Below are 24,830 nucleotides of genomic sequence, written 5' to 3'. Positions count from 1 at the left end.
GTTCACCCCCATTGTTATATCTCGACTCGTTCATCATTGTTACTTGAGATGCTTGTGAGAGGCCTCTTGTGCTTTGCATTTACTGTTCCTTTGTGTTTGAGATAACCCATTGTGCTTAGTGTTCACTAATATAACTTATTTGGGAAGTAAGGTAAATACTGGTAATTGCATATCAATTCCTTCAGAGTTGAATAACACAACTTTCCCTTTATACGTGATTCAGTAATGCCATTGCCATTCTAAGTGATCTATAACAGATGAATAAGAACTAGATCTGGAGCTCAGTACTTGGCTTCACCTCGCTCTGATCCCTGTTCATGTGTATCTCACTTTTGTTTATAATGCCACAGCTATGGACGTTGGATTCTTGCCCTGTGTGCTCTAGGACCCCCATTTTCCTTTGTACTCAAATAATTTCCACGTGTCCGGTCAAGCCTGGCCACGTATGCACCGGATCTACAATCAGCACTGAATAATTATCTGTTAATTCTCAGACATTAATATATCTGTCATCTTTCAGGTGTTACCTAATCTATTCACATAATCTGTTGTGTAAATGTACTTCAGCAAGCTAACCCTTAGAGTTTTGCACAATCTTTCTTATTCTGAACTTAGCCTTCAGCCTCAGAGTTTTTCATTTAAGGCCTTATTTGTGTCCCAGGCATTTTTAAGAATTCCAGTAACTACATTTGTTGTACAGTACTAAAGAACTAGAACCTCAATAAAATATACACAGGCAGTCCCTGGTTAATGGTGATCCAGTTTTATGGCACTAAAATCAAGAGGTTTATGGCGCCATACCATGCCGAGTTTCAGTTATGGTGCCATAACATAGCTAGCAGAGGTGCCATTAACTGGATATCAGTGCCATAATGCCATAAGTCACAGTTTTGGTTAATGGTGGTTTTCGCTTATTAGCTCCCCATAGAGAACGGAACCAGTGCTGATAACCAAGGACTGTCTGTATATAGAAATTGCCAATTCCCTTCTCTGGTCTTTTGCACTACAAAGGTCAGCTTCTGCAGGCTTCCCATACAGTTTTTAGAATCCTGTCATTCCCTCAGTTCTGTGGGCCCAATTCAACTACAACTCATATGCTCCAAAAGGGAATCTTCTTGACCGCCTTAGCATCAAGAGTTCAGGTTTGTGAACTGGGTTCTTTTAAGGGGGCCGGCCGGAACCCCTATATATGGTGGTATAGGGCGAAAAATGCAAAGTCATGAAAAAATTCATGGAGCTTCATATGGCAATTGAGAATACGTATACGAAATATTTCGTCAAAATTCCTCTTACTTTCGTAGTTACAGGGTAATTAGTAAACATAACTCAATAAGCCTAAAACATTCATCCGTACAAGAAAATGCAATATTTCTTCTGTTATCATAAATTTTGATAATTATTGGCAAAGAAATTCTGAGAAATGGCATCTGTAGAGATTCCGTGGCTCGCAGAAGCGTCTGAAGCTAGTATCTGGTTCAACCGTTCAATCATGAATCACTTGGACCATAGACGTCAAGTAGATTACACGTTCGAGTTTCACCTCGTGACATTCGCTTGCTTTTACATATGTTTATGTATGTTTCGGCAAGAAGTTCATCATGCCAATGAGGAAAAGACAAGGAAAACATCTCGCTAACATACAGACGAAGAAAAATCGCTCAAGTATTATTACAGAATATCATAATATACGCGTAGTTAGTGAAGAGAGAGGGGAGGGTTGTCTAGTAACGCCCCCTTCTTGCCTGACAGCACACGTCACACTGTGCCCAAGGCTACGATCTTTGAGCAAAGAGATCTTCATTTATGATAAATAACATAGTTTTGGTTTTTTGGTTTTTTTAATACCCACCCAATGGAATATGAAATTCATAATAATCATGATTTATTAAATTGTCTTTGTAAAAAAGAGAGTACAGGCGGTCCCCGGGTTACGACGGGTCGGCTTACGACGTTCCGAGGTTACGACGCTTTTTCTTAAATATTAATTGAAAAAAAAATCCGCCCTGGGTTACGACGCTTGTTCCGAGTTACGACGCTGACGCTTCCGACCCTCCGAGTTTACAACGCTTTTAAAAAACACAAACTATGATAAGAATCCTTTATAGTTTAGCAACAGTTTCTCTCTCTCTCTCTCTCTCTCCTCTCTCTCTCTCTCTCTCTCTCTCTCTCTCTCTCTGTATTTTTCCTGATGAAAAATATCACTAATTAGTGTATTTTGATGTTTATTTTCATGACTAAATACATTTCATAAAATATAAAATTAATCAGACTGCGATCATGAATCCAACAAATACATATGTATTTTTTAGAATTCTTCTTCTGTTTTAATATTTTACATTACAATGTTTCATTATAGCTGTCAGTACTCGGTATATCCATAAAAATAATAATTCTCTCTCTCTCTCTCTCTCTCTCTCTCTCTCTCTCTACTACAAAGATGTATGTTTTTTTGTATGATAAAGAAATGATTTACTATTTTCAAATATTAATATTAATTTATACAGCAATAATATCAATTCAATAAAGAAAATACCATAGTGAATTAGTAAGATTTTAGCTTATATTTAAAAAATTATGGAAGAATGAAGGAAATCCCAGTCTTCTCTGTAACCTTTTCCTCAGATGCAGGTACTAAAACTGTCAGATATATCAAGTTCTGTGACAGCCAGAGGGGGAAGATTGTGGGGGAAGAGTTGGGGGAAGAGCTGCAGTGTTGCAATGACGTGGTCCTGAAATTTTTCCCCCCTCTCTCTCTCTCTCTCTCTCTCTCTCTCATTTACTGAGACTCGAGATTTTTTATGTACTTGTACTATTTGTTTTTAATACTTTCAAATAAAAATAATAATAATAATAATAATAATAATAATAACTGTAATTACAAAATTCATATGTGATAGTATTTTAAAGAAATACAATACGTACTAATCTATCCATGTCACTTTTAATTAAGGTTAACTCTCTCTCTCCTCTCTATCTCTCTCTCGTCTCTCTCTCTCTCTCTCTCTCTCTCTCTCTCTCCTCTCTCTCTCTCTCTTTTGCCACACAAGATAATAATGTGTCATTGTGGTAACTCAATCCCTCTCTTTCGCTGGAAGCTTTATAAGTATTTTTGAGAGAACAGAGAGAGATAAACACACTCTCTCTCTCTCTCTCTCTCTCTCTCTCTCTCTCTTTTACCGAGATGAAAGAATTTTTTATGGTACTAGTATGTAAAATGTTTATTGATAATTTTCAGTTATTTAATAATAATAATAATAATAATATAATATAATAATAATAATAATAATAATAATAATAATAATAAAACTTTAATTACAAAAATTCATGATGGTCGTATTTTAAGAGATGAAAATGACCTTTCCATTTCACTTGTAAGGATAATTCCTCTTTCTTACTGAGATGAGAGAATTTTTATGGTAGATGCATGTGTTTATTATATTTTCAAATAATAATAATAATATAATAATAAATGATAATAATAATAATAATAGAAGTAGTAATAATACGATAACTAATTTCAAAAGAAAATTCTTCCCTTTGTCTTTTTCTGTATCAATTTCCCTAACTCAACTCGAGTGACACTCGGAGCTTAATGCCATACAATGGGCAACGAATTTAATGGTTTTATGTAATTCTCTCTCTCTCTCTCTCTCTCTCTCTCTCTCTCTCTTACTGAGATGAGATCATTTTCATGGACATGTATGTAATAAGTTTATCATTAATATTTTCCAATAATAATACTTATTAACTGTAAGTACAAAATTCATATCTGAGTATTTTAAATACAATAATCATTCCATTTCTCTCTTTTAAAAATACTGTGAGGAAAAAAGAAATCTCTCCTTCTCTCTCTCTCTCTCTCTCTCTCTCTATCTCTCTCCACAAGATACTTGTCATACATTTGGTAGAATCCTGTTCATTCCTCTAGTTCCTGTGGGCCCAATGTCAACTACAACTCATATTGCTCAAAAGGGATCTTATTCTTGACCGCCTTAAGCACAAGAGTTCAGGTTTGTGAACTGGGTTCTTTTAAGGGGGCCGGCCAGAACCCCTATATATGGTGGTTATAGGGCGAAAAATGCAAAGTCATGAAAAAATTCATGGAGCTTCATATGGCAATTGAGAATACGTATACGAAATATTTCGTCAAAATTCCTCTTACTTTCGTAGTTACAAGGGTAATTAGTAAACATAACTCAATAAGCCTAAAACATTCATCCGTACAAGAAAATGCAATATTTCTTCTGTTATCTAATGAAAATATACAGTATTTGGTGAGATACACAGTGTTGCACATGAAAAAAATAAATTAGTGATAATTTGTTTAGAGATAAGCCCTAAGAAAAATTGCAAATTAGTAGTGAAATTTTCCCTGTGGACTGTTTTCAAGAACGTCGTTCCGGCTTACGACGATTTTCGGGTTACGACGCGTCTTAAGAACGGAACCCCCGTCGTAACCCGGGGACCGCCTGTACACCTTCGAGTTTCACCTTTGACATTCTCTTGCATTTACGTTTGTTTATCTTTGTTTCAGCAAGAATGTCATCATGCCAAAGAGGAAAATACAAGGAAAACATCTCGCTAACATACAGAAGAAAATTCGCTGTAATAAGCCGAGTTAGTGAAGGGGATAGAGAGAATTGCGTAGGAAGGAGTACCCCATCTTGCCTCAAGCAGTGCCCCAGGCTAACGATATATGAGCAAAGGGATCATCATTTATGATTAAATTATGATAAATAAAATAGTTTTTGTTTATCAATACACAAAAAAAAGAAATATAACATTCATAATAATCATTATTTATTAAACATGGTCTTTATAGAAATACGAAGGAAAACTTTGAACGCCCGTATCTCAAAAAACTATACTTATTGACCTTCAAAATCTATCTCCTCACTTAGTTTTGAAGCTATAACATGTGGAATTTGGTATATACCCCCCGAAAGACATTATAGAACAATCAAATAGAGCCCGTTTTTCCAATTTTTGTTGTCGTCTTTTTTTTATAAATTTTTGTCTCGTGATTTATAGGGTTATTTTTTTACCATATTGAAAAAATTCATATCTAGCAAAAAAAATGAACTTCTAGAAAAAAACTCACCATTTGATTGGAGGTCGACATCAGGTCATATATGGTAGTAATCCCAGGTCTTAATATTAAATATCAAGGAGGAGATGGAATTTGAAAATGTTATTTTTGGGATAATTGCCCTGGCGTCACAAAACCGAAGGTCAGAGGCGAAAATCATATGCGGTTTGGAGATGTCCCAAGTCACCTTATTAAATGGTATGAATGTCAAAGTCCTGTCGTTAAAAAACGGCATTAGCCGGCCGGCCCCCTTAAGCAGTAACAAAGATTCATTACTCACACCTAGCTGTAATTTACTGTTGTCTCCTGACCCCTCATTTCTGGCCAAGACTAACAATCCTTTAAAGAGAAAATCCCCTATTCTGATACGGGAACTTAGTAGTACTATTTAAAATAAAACAAATGTGACCTGTTCAAGCACTCAAGATTTGCCAAGATGTCAAGGCCTATGGCTCAAATGGTCTGCTTTTCCTACACCCTAGCACAAAATAAAAAACACTTTCTCTACATGGGCTGAGAATATATTTTAAAGTCACAAGACATCAGAGGCACCGGTGAGTGCAATACATTATTGGTTTTCTTTGGAAAAGTTTCTTTCCAAGAAGACTCTGAGTGGGTGGTTATCAGAGGCAGTATTCCTGAAATGCTATTGCCATGAGTGAGAGCAAATTTAACTACACTGTGTGTCAGTAGATGGTATAGTTAGTCCTGGCCCCATATTGCCTGAAACTGTAAATCTAAAGGGTTCCCATAGCCATACTAAAATTTTTAGAGTACATAATATTTCTTACTAAATTCAAATTTACATTCGTCCCATACTAAAATTTTGAGAGTAAAATTTCTTACTAATTCAAATTTACATTCTTCTACAAATATTCCAACCCATTCTATTGAAGCATTCTTGGAAAATGGTACATCCTACTGACTCCTCTCTAGGGTATTAGATACATTCTATCAGATCATCAATAGGTACCTTTGTTAATAATGATACGTCTAAACTGATGAGCTTGGATTCACTGTTAATCTGCGTATCATTTATTTATATCAGGTCAACACTTTCTTTATTACCATCAAAAATGGTACCAACCAAGGTTAATAATTACAAATAGGAATTTTGCTAGGATTTACCAGAGCATAACCAATGGAGCTAAAAATACAAACTCACATAAATTTTCAGACTAGGCTAACTATCAGTTCCACTGGTTCTGTTTCATGCAATCTAGCAAAATACCAGGTTGGTACCATTTTTAATCTATGGTGCATCACTATGCTGTGACCGGAGATAATGAGTTAAAACCCACAATAATGTTTTGGAAAAATACAGTATCATATTATATGTGCATTATTGTGATTTTTAACTCATTACCATTTCTAATTCTAATATGTACTACAAAGAACAATGTTGACTGCTGACTAAATAAATTAAATAATGAATAGATTAAGAACAAAATAACTGTATGTACAAGTAAACAGAAGGAGAGAAGATACACCAATGCACTCAACAAAAGAAAGCTGAGTGAATATTAAAGGCATTTTGAGGTAGAGGAAACTCACAAACACCATTTTAGCAATTAACCTATGGTCTTCTTCAGGGTTACACTTGATTCACGATAAAACTGCATTTACATATATAAGAGAGTAGAGCCAAAAATTGATCCACAAATTTCTCAATGAAATTTAACACAAGCTCATCAATGATGATTAACAAATTTCACAGACCAGGGCCACTCTCCATGTATCCCTTCGCTCCATTATCTCCCCTAAGTCTACAGCTACTCTGTTTTCAGCACAGTTCTAATGAAAGGCTTTATAACCTCCTCCTAAATGAAATCTGCTAACCACACTGGTCTCTTAAGGGTAAACAGTGCTCCCCATCACAAAGGTGGCCATCATAATCCAACAAAATTCATACCAATAAGACTTTCCAGCTCTTTCAAATTCATTCTTGCAAACTAGAACATGGATCTAACTTCCTAGGATTTCATAGAGACGATGACGTTTCCCATCACAAGGATGGAATTAAGGTTCAGGCAGCTGAAAACTCTGAGCAGCACTCCCCCTGTAGTGTTATTCATTTAATTTTCTTCAAAAGGTAATGCACGCATGGCATCAATATCTTCCATCTTTAATACCTCTTCAAAGCTTCAGGATAAGTCTTGAAGGGATAAATATGTTAAAAGATTTTTTAATCTTAATTTTTATTGACTGTGAAATATGATATTGTTAAACTACAATAAAGTTTTGTACATACTTACCTGGCAGATATATACTTAGCTATAGTCTCCGACGTTCCGACAGAATTTCAAATCTCGCGGCACACGCGACAGGTAGGTCAGGTGGTCTACCTTACCCGCCGCTAAGGGTGGCAGGCGTATGAACCAATCTATCTCTCCAGCCAGATTTTTTGTCTCTTTTCACCTGTCTCCTGAGGGAGGCTGGGGTGGGCCATTAGACGTATATATCTGCAGGTAAGTATGTACAAAACTTTATTGTGTAGTTTTAACAATATCATTTTTTGTACATGAACTTCCCTGCCAGATATATACTTAGCTGATTGGCACCCTTGGTGGAGGGTAAGAGGACAGCTAAAGTAATAAGGAGAGATAAGAAACAACTGATGTTGTAGGATATAAATAACCTTGGTTCTTACCTGTTCATGGCAGAAGACTTCATTGATATTATCTCTGAGTCTGCGTTGCCTGGAGAGCTACAGCTAGGACGTGACCTGATGCTGAAAGACTCTCGGATCTACCACTGGGATATGTGATCCCTTGTGTGTAGAATCCAAGTCGGATCTGTTAAAGGGAGTTCGTCCCTATCTTAACAGGTCCTAACCACTACTACTGCAAGGAGCCACACTCATCAGACCACCTAACCAAACTACTAAAGATTAGTATTACGACCTAAAGAGATGCCTTCATGCATCCTCTTTAAAGGCAACCAACAACAACAAATACAAGGGGGAAAAATTTTATACTACTAAACAGGATGAGTTCCAGCTCCCTGCCCCAGCACTGAATCCGCAGATACGTACGGGCCCAAGGCGAAGCATTTTTCGTAAGTGATTCTCACATCACGTAAGTAGTGGTTCGCGAACACTGACTGACATCTCCAGAATGTTGTCTCCATCAGATTTCGCACGGACATATTCTTGTTGAAAGCAAGAGAAGTTGCTATGGCTCTTACTTCGTGTGCTTTCACTTTAAGAAGCCTAAGATGTTCTTCTCTGCAGGATCCGTGGTGCTTCTTTGATGATGAGGCTTCTCAAGAAGAAGGACAATGCGTTCTTCGACAATGGACGAGTAGGCTCTTTTACTGAACACCACAGGACCTCTCGGTTGGCTTTCAGTTGCTCTTTTTCTTCTAAGGGTAGTATTTCACCATTCTCACTGGGCAAAGAGTTCTCCATCGGGTTCTTCTCCTACCAAAGAAGATAAACCCACGAATCTCGAAGTTCTTGGGCCATGGACTTGATGGGTTCTCATTCTTTGCAAGAAAACCAGGAAGGAAAGAGCAAATGAGAGAGTCCTCCTTAAAAACCCACATTACCATCAATCGCCTGAAGCTCACTCACTCTTCTGGCGGAAGCTAGAGCATCAAAACAGAGTCTTCCTGGTAAGGTCTCTGAATGAGGCTGAATTAGGGGGTTCAAACCTAGAGGACCCAAGGAATTGAAGGACTACATCCAAATTCCAGCTAGGTGTCTTAGGATACTGCATTTTCGTTGTATTAAACGACCTATAAGGTCCTGTAGGTCCTTATCTTCCGATAAGTTGAGGCCCCTGTGCCTGAAGACATTCGCCAACATACTACGATAGCCTTTAATCGTCGAAACGACTAAGCCACATTCTTGTCTTAAGAATAAAAAGAAGTCTGCAATTTGATTCACAGAGGTACTGGAAGAGGAAACGTTATTCCTCTTGCACCATCTTCTGAAGACATCCCACTTTGATTGGTACACTCGTAATGTGGAAGACCTCCTCGCTCTAGCGATTGCCTTAGCAGCTGCTGACGAAAAGCCTTTCGCTCTGACCAGTTTCTGGACAGTCTGAAGCCAGTCAGACTGAGAGCGGGGAGGTTTTTTGTGGTACCTGTCGAAGTGGGGCTGTCTGAGTAGATCGCTCCTTAGAGGAAGCGATCTTGGAAAATCCACTAGCCATTCCAGCACCTCTGTGAACCAATCTTGTGCTGGCCAAAAGGGAGCTATCAAAGTCATCCTCGCGGAATCTGACTCTGCGAACTTTTTTAAAGTCAACCCCAGAATCTTGAAGGGGGGAAACGCGTATACATCGAGTCCTTTCCAATCGAGTAGGCGAGAGCGAAAGCTCTATCCCTATTGCTCCTGGATCCGAGATGGGAGAGCAATACAGATCCAGTCTTTTGTTCTTTGCAGTTGCAAACAGGTCTAAGAGAGGCCTGCCCCACAACTTCCAAAGGCTCTGGCAAACATCTTGGTGCAGAGTCCACTCTGTGGGAAGGACCTGATCTTTCCTGCTGAGGAGATCTGCCCTTACATTCCTTTCTCCCTGTACGAATCTGGTGAGAAGTTTTATCCCCCTTTCTTCTGTCCACAGAAGAAGATCTCTTGCTGTTTCGTACAGAGAGAAGGAATGCGTCCCCCCCTGTTTCCTGATGTATGCCAGAGCCGTGGTGTTGTCCGAGTTTATTTGCACAACTGCTCCTGTCACATCTGACTCTAACTCCTTCAGAGCAAGCCACACGGCTAATAGTTCTTTCCTGTTGATGTGCCAGGAAGACTGGTCCCCCATCCAGGTTCCTGACACCTCCTTGGTTCCCAGAGTCGCCCCCCAACCTGTTTCCGACGCATCGGAGAACAACACCAGGCTGGGTTTCTGGGACTGAAGAGGCAGTCCCTGCGAGAACTTGTCGGGATCCGCCCACCATGCTAACTCCTTCTTGATTTGAAGAGTAATTGACAGGGAGAACTTCAAATCCTGAGAAGGACGACTCCAATTCCGATGAAGAAAGAATTGGAGCGGTCTCAGGTGCAACCTTCCTAGGGAAACAAATTGCTCCAGTGAGGAGAGCGTCCCCAGCAGACTCATCCACCTCCTCACTGTGCATACTTCTTTCCCTAAGAAGGTTGTTACTTTTCGAGTCCCCGGGCTAATCCTCTCCTGTGACGGAAAAGCCCGAAAAACTCAGAGAGTTCATCTGGATCCCCAGATAAAACCGCACTCTTGAGCGGGAAATCAGACTTGGACTTCTGCAGATTGACCAGAAGTCCTAAGGAATAAGTCAAATCCAGGGTTTCTTCAAGTCCTTCAGACAACGATCTCTGGAATTGGCCCTTATAAGCCAATCGTCGAGATAGAGCGAAATCCTCACCCCTTCCAGGTGAAGCCATTGTGCCACATTCCTCCATGATGGCCGTAAAGACTTGGGGGGCCGTGGAGAGCCAAAACACAGGGCCTGAATTGGAAGATTCTTCCCCCCATCATGAATCTTAGAAACTTCCTCGAGGAAGGATGGATTGGTACGTGGAAGTAAGCGTCCTGTAAGTCCAAGGACACCATCCAGTCCCCTGGACGGAGTGCTGCTAACACCGAGGCAGTGGTCTCCATCGTGAACTTCTTCTTTTCGACGAAGAAGTTCAGGGCGCTTACATCCAACACCGGTCTCCATCCCCCTGAGGATTTCGGAACTAGGAACAGGCGGTTTTGTAAAAGCCTGCCGAAAGATGATCTGCCACTAGTTCGATCGCCTCCTTTTCCAGCATCTGATCTACCGCTAGTCGGAAGGCTTGATTCATGATGGGGTCCCTGTATCTGGCCGTCAACTCCCTCGGGGTATTCGTCAAGGGAGGCCTCGAAGAGAACGGGATTAGATAGCCCTTCCTCAAAATTGACAGGGTCCAGGCATCTGCGGTCTTTCTGGGCCCAGACTTCTGCAAACTGTAAAAGCCTGGCGCCTACAGTTGTCTGAAGGACTTGAGTCTTACTTGGGAGGTTTGATTGACTTCGTAAAAGTCCTCCCTCTTCTGTTTGGTTTCCGACCTCTGAACGAAGAGGATCTAGAGGTAGATGCCCCTCGAAAGGGTTCCTGAGAGGTCGGCTTAGCTTTCTTTGTCTTAGTCTGGAAGGTAGGGCACGGCTTCCTTGCAGACTGTGCTAGAAGGTCCTGCGTAGCTTTGGCAGAGAGAGCCTTCGAAATGTCTTGAACCAGGTGTTTAGGAAACAGCTGTGTAGAGAGAGGGGCAAAAAGCAAGACGATCTCTGAGCATGTGAGACCGACTTTGTTAAAAATGAGCAAAATACTGATCTTTTCTTCAAGACCCCTGCTCCAAACAGTGAAGCTATTTCGCTGGCCCCATCTCTCACCGATTTATCCATACAGGATAAGACACAATTCAAATCCTCCGGAGAAAACGTGTCCGGTCCTTGAGTTTTCTTGGCTAGGACTCCGAGGGACCAATCGAGAAAGTTGAAAACTTCCAAGACTCTAAAAATGCCTTTTAGAATGTGATCCATTTCATTCATTGCCCACGTAGTTCTGGCCGAATTCAAAGCTGATCTTCTAGTGGCGTCTACTAGTGCCGAAAAATCTGCGTCAGCTGAAGACGGAAGGCCCAGTCCCAAGGGTTCTCCTGTCTCATACCAAAATCCTGTCCTTCCTGAAAGCTTCGACGGAGGGAAGGCAAACATTGTTTTCCCCGCTTCCTCTTTAGTACGCATCCATGAACCGAAACTCTTGAGCGCTTTCTTCATAGAAAGAGTCGGCTTCATTCTCACACACGAAGATCCTTTCGTTGCTTTCGCTGTGGAGAACAACGAGTGTGGAGAAGGAGAGCAGTAGGGCTCAAAGACTCTCCGAACTCCTGAAGGAGAAGTTCTGTGAGCTTCTTGTACGAAGAAAACTGTTGCCGATGTATTAGTTTCTTCCTCAGAGGCTTCCTGGTCTTCTTGAGGAGGAGAACGTGGATGAGGATCCTTATGAGAATCCTTAGATGATTTCTAGCTGGGGTACAGTGCGATGAAGGAGACAAACGTCTTGAATGAGGAGAAGATTCCAAAGTAGAAAGGCGTACAGGAGAACGACGAGTTGTAAAAGAAGGACGCTTATCCGAAAATTCTTGTCTAAACTCGCATTCTCTAGAAAGACCACGTCTATCCCTAGGGAAAAACTACGAGAGGGAGAGCGCCTGCTAAGATCCTGTCGCCGATCGTGAGGAGAGCGGCTACTAGGCGCCGAGCGCCTATCTGTCACAGGGCGCTTAGTGGAATCCTGGCGCCTACCAAGCGGCGAAACGTTGCTAAAAATAGGGCGCCTTTCAGGAGGCAGGGCGCTTTAGAGGCTCTTGATGCCTACGAAGCGGAGAGCGGCTGCTACGCTCCGAGCGCTTAAACGAAACAGGGCGTTTCTGCGAGATCTTGGTCCTTACCAAGGGGCAGAGAACGTCTGTAAGGCTCCGAGCGCTAACAGAATCAGGGCGCTTGAGGCGTTCTTGACTTCTAGCAAGAGGAGACCGATCAGGAGTAGGGAGTCTCGAGAACGAAGAGCGCCTACTAGGAGAACGAAGCAAACGAGGATCAAGGTGTCTTTCTCCAGGAGAACAGCTACTAAACGAATGACGCTTACCAGGAGCAGGGCTCCTACTAGACTCTTGATGTCTTACAGGGGAGGAGCGAACTCCGTGCGATGAGCGCCTACCAGTCACGTTATCCGACGCCCGACTACAGTAGTCGGAAGGAGAAGTGCGCCTACTTTCAGAAGGGCATTCCCTAGGTTCTCTGAGAAGACGAGGAGAAGAAAGAAGAGACGGAGACGACGAACCAAGTCTTCTATGACCTGAGCGACTCTCTCTCTTGCACGAACTCTAGAGAAGGAGAAACAGAAGGGGCTGAGCGTCTACCCCGAGGCAGGAATCCGATTTGATGGAAATATCTTCATAGTCCAAGGAGCGCCTATCCGTCGAATATGGCGTTCTTCGACACCTCCCCCCGCGCGGGAGTTGGTTGTTCCTCTCTGTGAAATGTTACGATGAGTAGAAGAATCCTCAAAAGAAGGAGAACGCCGATTACAAGGAGAGCGCTCTTCCGACGAAACGCGCCTCGATCTCTTGATCGGGAGAGACAAATCCTTCCTTCTACGCGATCTCGATGCCAAGGAGTCCGCCAAGGCTGTGATCTGAGCTTGTAGGCCCGCTAGTACTCGAGAAGGAGAGTCCCCAGGATCTTCTTCCGAAGCAAGCTCAGCGCGAGGCGCGGGAGAAGGAGGGCGATCACCGGATCTCCTACGCTTCTTTGCTTGCAAGGAAGCTACATCAGAAAAGTCTTCTGGGCTGGACGCTAAACGTACTGAAGGGAGCCTCCGCAGCCCTCTTCAACGGGCGTGACGCCTCCTTAGAGCTCCACCCACGCTTCGGCGAAGGAGAAGAGGATGACGAAAAACACTGGCGAAGAATATTCTTCTTCTTACGATCCAAGGCAGCCTGGGAGCGAACTTCAGGATCTGCCGAGGGACGCCTGACCTGTGGGGGCTCTCCCTAGCCCTCCTGCGGCTTTCGACTTTCCTCCTCCACTGGAACTGGGAGTCTGGAAGAGGTCTAGGCCTGGAGGCACTAAGGAGCCGGTCAGACGCACCCTCCACATCACTGGGTACACTGCACTTATCATCACTGACACTCTTACCTTGCTCAGTACGAAGATTCTTGTCTTCCTTAGAACACAAGGAAGCTTTTGAGGCCGCCGCCTCCGAAGACGAATCTACGGCTTCGTGTGGGGAGCAGGAGCTGAGACCTGGGAGGAAGGTTCTAAAACTACATTAATGTTAGTTTCATTCTCACTCATTCTCGACCTGCTCGAGCTCCTTGAAGAAGCTTTACGTACCCTATCCCTTTCAAGTTTCCTAATATAAGAAGAAAGAGCCTTATATTCATCTTCGTTCAAAACCTCACACTCTTGACACGGGTTACTAAACGAACATTCATTCCCCCTACATTTAACACAGAAAGTGTGAGGGTCCACCGCAGCTTTCGGTAACCTCACCTTACATCCATCGGTCACACATACTCTAAACAAAACCGGAGTTTTGGAAACAGAATCAAAATCAGACATTCTACAGGAAAATCCAGCGCAAAGTCAATAACGGTCCACAATCAGCGTATGCCAAGCCAACATAGAGCGAATACGTCACCAAAATGTTCAAATCAATCTCCAGGCAAGCGAGAAATGAAGAATATATCGGAAGAAACGACAACAGTTGTTTATCGCTTCAGCGACAGAAAAAAATCTGGCTGGAGAGATAGATTGGTTCATAACGCCCGCCACCCAGCGGCGGGTAAGGTAGACCACCTGACCTACCTGTCGCGTGTGCCGCGAGATTTGAAATTCTGTCGGAACGTCGGAGACTATAGCTAAGTATATATCTGGCAGGGAAGTTCATGTACAAAAGTGTTAAATTTACCATTTGAATTCTTTTTTTTTATTATTAATTTCTGGTGCATTCCCAATATACCAGGATGCAGTTTCACTATGAGACAGTGTAGACCTGAAATGATCATAGCCATAGGTTAATGGCTGAAAAAGCTGTTGGCTAAAGAATAAATATACTATACCAAATTAATAGAAATTTTTGTTTATTCCTTCAAGATTCCAGCCTTTAAGATTAAAAGAGGTACCAAAGATATTGGAAAAGTTGTTGCTAAGTTATAGAGGCAACATATGCATATGCATTAGCCACCACTAGTATACTATTAGTTTTCCACATACAGTATATGCATTGCCTACCTTGAGAATTTTAGTTAAGATTCAAGGCTCCTATAGTAGCGTTTGTTAAGCCAATTTCTGACAGGGTAAAACCAGCCCTTCCTTCATTTTACCACTGAACAAAGACGTTCACTGACTTTTTCCTCTTCATGCAGTTAATAATGTTCACCAAAAAAGTAGTGTGAAGTGTGGAAAGATTGAACAGTTAATCAGCATTATATTTCTACTCAGACAGACATACAAAGGGCAAATTCTGAAGAATCAAGGTAATGCTTTGACAGATTCGTTGGCTTCCCCCTCTCCACCTCTATCATTGGCTCAAGTACATATCATGGATAAGATTAAAGAGTTTGAAGTGACTCCTCAGGGAAGTTTTTTTTCTTTCTTTAATTTCTTAAAATCTTCAGCTGAAAACCCTTATGGACAGAATCAACAAACTATTAAACCCAGAGGGATCCACAAGGAAATCAGCCTGCAGAGAGAGACAATCTATAGGAAAAGATGATAAAACATATACGAGGGAGAAGAAAATAAACCAACACACCTGAACTCAGGAGACAGCAGTAGTAAGCAGGAATGAATTTGCTCCTTGCTTAAACATTTGAAGATCATAAGCTTCCACATCTGTGCTTCGTAAACTACTCTATAGTTTAGTTGTAACCAAGATAAAACTCCTGACAAAGATAGTACAGAAATAATAACTTAACACTAGAAAAAGACATCCTACTTGTAGCAGCAGCAACCTTCCAAGTGTTGTGAAAATCTGTTATGTTTGTTGTTGTAGTACATTTTATGGAACAAGCATAATGCACTAACATTAAGTCTACGCTACAAGTTAGCATTAAAAGTTGGCAACATAAACTTGACTGATGAAATAACTTGATCCAAGACTATGAGATTAGAATCAGTACCTGGAGACCACACAACAGAACAGTATTTCAAAAAAAAAAAAAAAAGTTAAAACACTTATAACAGCTTCATCGCAAAGTGCACAAAAATATTTCTGAAAGATACCTGTCATGAAAAACTTGCGCACAAGTCATGACGTAATCCTGCTTGTCCACACACTTTCCCACCTTTTGTTGGTAAGCAAAACATTCCTTGGTAGGCGAATTGCCACGTATACGACGATCTGGCAGCACAAGCATGACATCTTTGATTTAATCATTCCTTGCTTCACATCCCCATGGATTAATGACACATTTGTTGTGGTAACATAAATTACAAATGGGAGTAGAAAATGCATCCTTTTTAAAGAACTAAAATTGCTTGAAACTGACTAGCCCATCTGGGTATAAAAAGCGCTGCAGCCACCGCTCGTCCTCTTTCTTCTATCAGACCTAACAAAATCCAAACTCTTACGGGCAGAGTAGGGGCTGCACGCGCATGTGAACACAACCGTGAGGGCAAGTTGTGAGCGACACCATGTTACCATGAAATCTAGAAGTAATCGTTCTTTATTTTACCCATCGTTGGGCTAGTGTTCTAAAATTGTGATAATCATTGTTTAGTGAACTTTTGGGAATGTGTCCCTTGTTGATTTGCCAAATTCTCACTACATTTTGAGTGATTTTTCATAATTTTAAGTGGTCGTGTGACCACTCTTGTGTTTTTTGCATTAGTTTAGGGGTAATCGTCCCCGTTATTCATGTCACTGTTTTGTCATATTTTTAATTCATAAAGATTTATTTTTGCAATAAAATTGGAAAAATGTCACTAACTAATACTCCTGTTACCTTTGTGCAAGGGTTGGAACTTAGCCCTTCAGGCAAGTTTGTCCGCCTCACAACATCGAGGCCTTAACGGTGTTTTAATCATGGATTTATTCAAGACAATACCAACTTTTTGAGAAACAGAGGAAGCCATGTTACAGACAGTACATAATTTTCAAAAGTCAATTTCCTATCAAAAGTTAAAACATACAATCTTAACAAGAATCACTAACATTTAAAACTATACCATTTAAATTTAAATTAGAATGCAAAGGCAAAAGTGTTCTGGATCAACTATCTATCATACTTTGAGTTTAGAAGGTTTAAGCTTCATGTACCATAGCCTACTCCATTACTGAATATGTGCCAGATCTGTATTCAAGGATTCTGCAAACAAAGACCTAGAAGAGTAGCAAGCATAATTGACATATGCAAATAATACTTGTTCTACAAACCTTGCCACATGTCACTAGTACAAATAATAAATAGCAAAGGTCCAAGAACACTACCTTAAGGAACGCCTGAAATGACATTACTAAAACTACTTAGCTATCAAGGCATACCCTTAGGGTTCACGGTAGAGACTGACTAAGAGTAAATCACAAGTACCAAGGCCTTCATGACACCCAGACTGTAATGGTGGTAGAAGGTTATTATCTTCAACAATCCTACAAAGATGCTCAATGAGCAGCTTCTCAAAAGCTTTAGATAAAACAGGGGTAATTGAAATCAACCTACATACATTCTGAGGGGCACAAAGACCAGCTTAGTCCCTTGGGAAATGCATCAATGTTTCCTTTCCTTCAAAAAGAAGGAAAACTTGCAAGTCCATCTAAATTCTGAAAATAGTAGTACTCTTTTGAGAACAATCAACTCAACAGTCATTTTAAAAATGATGGTTAAGATCCCAATACTATAGTCTATGACACTGTAACTGTCAAGCCCCAGAAGCAAAGTTAAACTTCCCTAGATCTGAAGGCCACTGAACGCAAGCAACACCAAGGATTCGCCATACTGTGCTCAAAAAGACTAGGAGCCAAAATTTTTGCCTTCTGTTTGGAGGAATATACAACGGTTCTGTCAGCTTCTACATTGGGAGGCAACTTAAACCTGCTCCAAGGAGTGATGACTAGAGGGTAAACTACCACTTATGGTCATCACTACTCTAGAGCAAGATCTTCACACCCTCATTATAAGCTCTCTAAACTCTCACCAACAGCCTGAGCTTTACTTCAGAGTTCTATGAAATGACACCCCACAAATACTCTGATCAAATGTTTCTCCATAATTCATAAGCTTCTTGTTTTTCAGGGTAGGCAAGCTTACACGAACCATTAAACCATATCTTTAAGATAAAACTGAAAAAGGATTTTAGAAGGAATTCTCCTCTTGATAATGGTGCTACAATGATCATTTAACATTCATGATATTCACACTTCTGTTAATATCACTCCACTTGAGCACAACAAGATCACTGTGAATACCATACCAACTGGCTTGGGTTTACCATATACTTTTCTAGAAAAACAAACGTCAAGAACAACCTAATTCATCTCCACAAAAACATTAATCCAACTATGATTAGAAAAACCCATCAGCTAACCTACTTTCAAGAGATACAAATCCATGTACTATCTGTGAATACAAGATCAAGACAGTTCCAAGATTGAAGTGGGGGGTAGTTATTAGCTGCTCACAGCCACAGCAACACTAAGATCATCTATGGCAGTAACTAAGCTTAACCATTCAGGGTGATTAGCACTGTAACATAAACAAAAATTAAATAAGCCTTAGAGTCAGCTTCCTGGACTGCTACTACAGTACTCAACAAGATATTAGGCCGCTTGGCATCAAGCAGCCTAATATCTTGCCAAATTTTGAAAGAACGGAAACGTTATGAAGAAATTTCGTCAGTCGATTGGGCTGTTTTACAGGGTGTAGAGAAAGGGGTGGAGCTTAGACACTGACAAGGTGAGAACATTCAGTAACTTGTTTGGAGGTTCAATAAGAGGACGTATATATTTTTTTATCAGCGCTCACACCGCAATTTTTGCCTACTACATATCCCTTTATTGCCCCCTGTGACCTCAATATGGGCCAAGACGGTGATTTGAGTCAACAGGTAATAGCATAGATATGTCGTTGAAGCAATCTGGACTCAAAACAAAGCAGATTTTGCATCAGCTGGGTGTGAGGAGGCATTCAGCTCGATGCTGGGTTACCAGATTTTACGAAGGTGGCAACCATGAGATTCTGTCTCAGAAAAAGCACCCCGGCATACCACACGTAAAGAGTAGAACTGTCAGTCGGACAGTCAACTCAAGGTCACTGCCCTCATTTCTTGCCGAGCTTTTGTTGTGGCAAGAACTATATGGGCAGCGATGGAAACTCCGCTGGGTGATAAGGAGTTGGAGCTACATAGACTAGTTGCTGCTACAGCAATTCACTTCAAACTAGGATGGAAGCAAAAAGGCATAAAAGAGTATGGTCTAAATACTGCCAATTAAAGAGATATGTCTATTCCCATACAATATTAATGAATAAGGTTAAATTAGACTTGGTGGTTGGTTAGTAATGAAATGGACTGTGAAGCCTACTTTCACTAGTAACCCCTTTCATAAAAATGCAGGACACTTGCCTAGGCCTATACCAAATTGTATTTGTCACATGGGAATATTTTTATTTATTATGAGCAACGATCTACAAATAGCGCTGCAGATTCTAACTATGAAATTAATTAGGCCTATACATATTTTATTCACATTCTAGTTGGAGCAGCCGAGATCCTTCCCAGACGAAATCCAGTGGCGAACTGTCATAAAATCATTGGTTACCCGTCCATATGTGCGATCACCTGTCAGTCGGTTGAAAGAACTTTAGGTAATTCCATCAGTTCATCAGTTTTGGTAAGTGGACTGACTCCCCCCACAAACTGTCATCCACATGTACGTTTAACGTCAGTTTTGATGAACTGACAGGTAAACCTGTGTGTGTATACCCAGCCTAAGAAGACTTCTGATCGAAGTTTGACTGTTCTCAAGCGTCAATTACTTTCTAATTGATGCTTGAGAACAGTCAAACTTCGATCAGAAGTCTTCTTAGGCATACCAGGGCACTTTTTCTGAGACGGAATCTCATGGTTGCCACCTTCATAAAATCTGGCAACCCAGCATCAAACTGAATGCCTCCTCACACCCAGCTGATGCAATATCTTTGTTTTAAGGTCAGATTGCTTCAACAAAATATCTCTGATTTTATCTGTTGACTCAAATAACCGTTCTTGGCCCATATTAAGGTCCCAGGGGGCAATAAAGTGATTTGTAGTAGGCAAAAATTGCGGTGGGAGCGCTGACCAAAAAATATATACAATCACTTATTAAATCTCCAAACACATGACTGAGTGCTCTCGCCTTGTCAGTGTCCAAGCTCCACCCCTTTCTTCACATGCTGTAAGCGTCCCAATGCACTGACGAAATTTCTTCCCAATTTTTCCGTTCCTTCAAAATTCGACAAGATATTAGGAAGCCTAATATCTTGTTGAGTACTGTATATTGGTGAGCAAGCAGCCATAAATAGTCATTCTAATCAGAGTTATTACTACTAGCAAAAAATAAAAAGTTTAATGAGTCTTCCAGACTTGAACAACCTGTGTTTCAAGACATCCACATTCATTCGGTGGCCTAATATATGTGTAAAAAGCATGTCTATTATACAAAGCCATTCCATTGGCCTTTGAAATAGCATTACACTCGAATGAAATTGGCTTCTTACAAATGAAATCAACAGTTAAGAAATATTTCACAAACCAAAAACAAGAGTTTCAGAACAAAAGAGGATATCACAACTGACATCAGCAACATCCAGGTCCCTTTATTCTTTATATAATCCACAGACATTGCTATATAAAACAGGACATTTCTGTGATTGATTCTATGCATCAAGATTAATTTTAATATCATCAGAAAGCAGCAGCTACTTGTAATTATCATTATTAAATTATGAAGGAATAGTTTATCCAGACCTCTGAGCCTCACAACAGCTTCTCGGGCTGGTTTTCAGGAATTAATCCTGAAGAAAAAAATTAGACTTTATTCAGGAATTTGGTTTTATTTAGGAACATGATGATCCTATTAAATACAAAATCTTTGCCTTCAGAAAGAATGCCTTTTAATTTTGCCTTTTAATTTTGAGTTTAAAAATATAAGTTTCTTTGATGGTTCCAAATTGAACAATCAACTAATAAGTGTTGGACAGTCATTGGTTTCTGGCATGTACTACATTTCATTGGGTCTGGATGTGGATTTGACATCAAATGACCGTGGAAAATCTAGTATGGCCTATATGTAGTCTTATCAATTAAAACTTCTTTAGCTCTTTCTTTTTGAGATGATGACATCCATGAATTATATTTGTTAGTTTTTTTGTTGTTGGCACTGATGTCCAATCTGTTTGCCAGTCTTGATATATCAGAGGCTTAACTGAGGTTATCCAGTCTGATACTGGGGCATGTGTCATTGTTGATGGAATAGTGCAGGCAAATTTGGCAGCTTTATCTGCTTTTTCGATTCCTTCAATTCCCATGGGCTGGAATCCAACATATATTTATTAATAGTCGTCATTGAATAAGTTAATGTATTTTTATTTGGATTTCTTGTACTAGGCGATTTGTAGACTTGCACTTGTTTATAGCAACAAGAGCACTTCTTGAGTCACTGAAAATCATGGTGGAAATTGCTCTCTTCTCAGATATTATGTCCAGTGCTATTCATATGGCTGTGAGTTCTGCAGTGTATACTGATGATATTGGGGGAAGACTTATCTTAACTAATTTATCTTCTGAGAATGCTGAAGCTCCTACGCCAGTGTTGTTTTTTTATCTATCTGTATAGATCATAAATTGATCTCCCTTTCTTCTGTTATTTGTGGAATATTTGGGTCTTGTGGATGGTTGGGGTGTGATAGTTATATTTTGGTTTGGTTTAATGGTATGATCTTTATTAGTATTATCTGTTGGGAATTTTAAAGAGTGATTAATTGATTCTTTACCATCCAGATGTTGGCTGTATGATTGGGATTGAGGGTAATTGTGTAGTATTTGCATTTGTGATAAAATGTTCTCCTGGTGTTTGAGTTCTTTAGATTGATTGTAATTTTCAATATTCAATTTTTTTTCTCTTAGGTGGGGTTCATTCCAGTAGGCAGTCCCCGGGTTACGACGGGTTCGGCTTACGGCATTCTGAGGTTAAGGCGCTTTTCAATTATATTCATCAGAAATTATTTCCAGGGTTACAACGCCTACAACGCTGATCTGGCACAAGAAATATGACACAAAAAATGCAAAATAATCAATATTTGAAGTTTTTTTATGAAAAATACAATCAGAATGCAGTTTATATAGCTTTCAATGCACCCAATGCATTAAAAGTAAGGTTTTCTTAGGATCTTTTACCATGTTCTGGCTTATGACGATTTTCGGCTTACAACGTGTCACAAGAACGGAACCCCCGTCGTAACCAGGGGACTGCCTATTCTTTTCTTTTTGTCAGTTTGATTATTATTATTATTTGACTCCTCTTCCATTGGAAGGTCTTTTCCATAGATCTCTGAATCTTCAGTGTTAGTAGTGGTACTGGTGGATATATCATCATGCTTGTTATGGGGTTCATTATTATTGATATGAGAATTAGTTTGTATGCCTATATTAATTTGTTGTTTGTTATTAATGTGATTGATATTTAGATTTTTAGTTACATTTGCAAAAGAGTGGTTCTTAAGATGGATTATTGACTCCTCTTACTTTTAGCTCGAGTCTAACTTCTTTGACTAACATTCCTGTTCTATTTCTTAACAACTGGAGCTCTGTGTTATATTGATAAAAGGAGGATTCCTTAGATTTAGCGTGATGGGATTGTCCACAGTTAATACATTTGGGTATTTACATTTCCAATTACAGGCAGTCCCCGGGTTACCACGGGTTCGGCTTACGACGTTCCGAGGTTGAGGCGCTTTTCAATTATATTCATCAGAAATTATTTCTGGGGTTATGACGCCTACAACGCTCATCTGGCACAAGAAATATGACACCAAAAATGCAAAATAATCAATATTTGAAGGTAATTGGGATGAAAAATGCAATAAGAATGCAGTTTACATAGTTTTCAATGCACCCAAAGTATTAAAAGTAAGGTTTTCTTACGGTTTTTTACCCTGTTCTGGTTTAAAATGATTTTCGGTTTACAACACGTCTCAAGAACAGAACCCCCGTCGTAACCCAGGGACTGCCTGTAATAGTATGGGTGTCTGATGCACACATTGCGTATACTGCTTTATTATGGCATTTTTTGTATGTGTGCCCATACTTTGAACATTGAGTGCACTGAAGTGGTTTTGGTATAAATGGATGCACTTCTCTATTTTGTCTAAGAATTTTGATTTTGAGTGGGAGATCTTGGCCTGTAAATTTTATTTTTGCAATATTAATTTGTTTATTTTTGTCTTTCCTCCTTGGAACTGAGTAGACTTCTACATCATGTATATATTACTGTATCTTAATTTAAGGGAGTCAAGTATCTAGTGTTTTGAGGGTAGTTCTTCTTCTTCAATGTTGATTAAAATGACTGTGCCCTGTATATAATTTAATGTTTCATGGACTTATTATTGATATTTTTGTGCCATTTATTTCTTTTATATTTAAAATGGTGGTGGACTGTTTTTTAGTGGCTACTTGAAGTAATCATTCATTTTCTTTGATATATCGGCATTACACTTCTTGTGTTGGACATATGTTCAATAATTTGTTTTCTAGTATTGCTGTTGATATTTTATTTTCAGCTTTAAGTACGTACTAGAAATCTCAACCAGTTATCTGGTCCAAAAAGATTATCAAAATACATCAATGTTGGGTTCAGATGATAATTTTTATTTCTTTTTGAACCTTGCCTGATGTGGGTTACCTGTGTGTCAGATTTGTTTCTTTTCTCTGTAACATATGGTTCCATTGTTGTAGTGTTTGAATATTTTGATTGGTATTTACTTTTTTGTAGAATTTCTATGGGTCCTGACAGGTGTTTTGAATCATATTATTTATTTGGAACTGGATGTTCCTTTGCTGCATGATCATCTTGAACTGACTGAAGGAGATTCAGGGATAAACTTACAATGGTCATCAACTATGCCAAATTTTGTCCATCATGGGGCCCAGGGGTACTAATAACTTTAGGCGTAATTATTGTACAAATGAAAGAAAGAAAGAAAATGATACATTTTGAAAAGATATCATTGGCTTTTCAAGAAGTTAAATCTTCCACCAATGGCACGAGTGAGAAATGACTCCCAAATGTCTGCGTCCCTACCCTACCCGATGCATAACATGATTAGTATGGCCCAAGTATAAGCAGAACCTGCTTGCTAGGACTAAGAGTATTACGATAATACAATTATCCCCATCCTAATCACGTCATGGGCAAACAGGACAGAATGCCGAGAGTTCTATTTCTATAACCAGGCCCGCCTGGAATCTGTGGTCCAGCTCCACAGAATAGTTCCGCTGGAAAAACCAGGTCCGAACACTGGATCTACCACACTTATCACTATTTAGCTTCAGACTGAACTTCATCCAAGCTATGATACGTTTTCTTATTTATTAGATAAGGAAAATTTTGACGAAAGGGGAAAAATCCACAAATATTAACCCAAAAATATATAATGTTATATGGGACTCTTAGATTCAAACCTAGGAAGAAATTCCTGAGGTTCGAGAGCCCCCTCACCACGTCAAGGTGGTCCCAAAATGAGGGGGGAAGAATGTATACCCAACAAAATATTGTATTAAAAGAATTTTCTCCCTTTGAACTTATGATAAGAGCTCCAGCATTAAAACAACCTATGATATCTTATTGTTCAAGTCACTAAATCAGCTTTTAAAAAACTGGTGTGTTGCTTATATGTACATACGCATATTCTTTTCTTTCTTTCAAACTCCAAACCTTTATGGATTTTCTTCACCACTGTTTGTAGTACTGTGCTGCTCTGTTATTTGGGGTGCTGCTTTTTCCCCATTTTGCATTTTGATAAGATTAAATCTAAAGTACCTACTGGTAATTTGTTTAATAAGAAAATCTCATAATAATCTAATGTCTTCACCCTTTTGCTGAACTTGAGGAGCAACTTCTTCCTCCTCTCAGGTGATCTACTAACACACCTCGGGCCACTCCTTGCCTTATTTACACTGGAAATCAGTAAGCCTTGGATTTGACAGCTTAGTCAAGAATTTCTTTCCTTCTACAATCAAATGTCAGAATT

At 39.9% G+C, this 24,830-nt stretch overlaps 1 protein-coding gene across 14 annotated transcripts in view; it reads right to left on the bottom strand.

The window, feature by feature from the left end:
• LOC135198187 (oxidation resistance protein 1-like) overlaps positions 1-24,830 on the bottom strand; it is a 1,642,352-nt gene that overhangs the window by 269,303 nt on the left and 1,348,219 nt on the right. The window lies entirely within an intron of this gene.

The sequence above is a fragment of the Macrobrachium nipponense genome, chromosome 21 (genome assembly GCF_015104395.2).
Source record: "Macrobrachium nipponense isolate FS-2020 chromosome 21, ASM1510439v2, whole genome shotgun sequence".
Lineage (NCBI taxonomy): Eukaryota > Metazoa > Arthropoda > Malacostraca > Decapoda > Palaemonidae > Macrobrachium > Macrobrachium nipponense.
The sequence above is the reverse complement of the archived record's forward strand: the minus strand, read 5'-3'. Positions and strand labels throughout refer to the sequence as shown.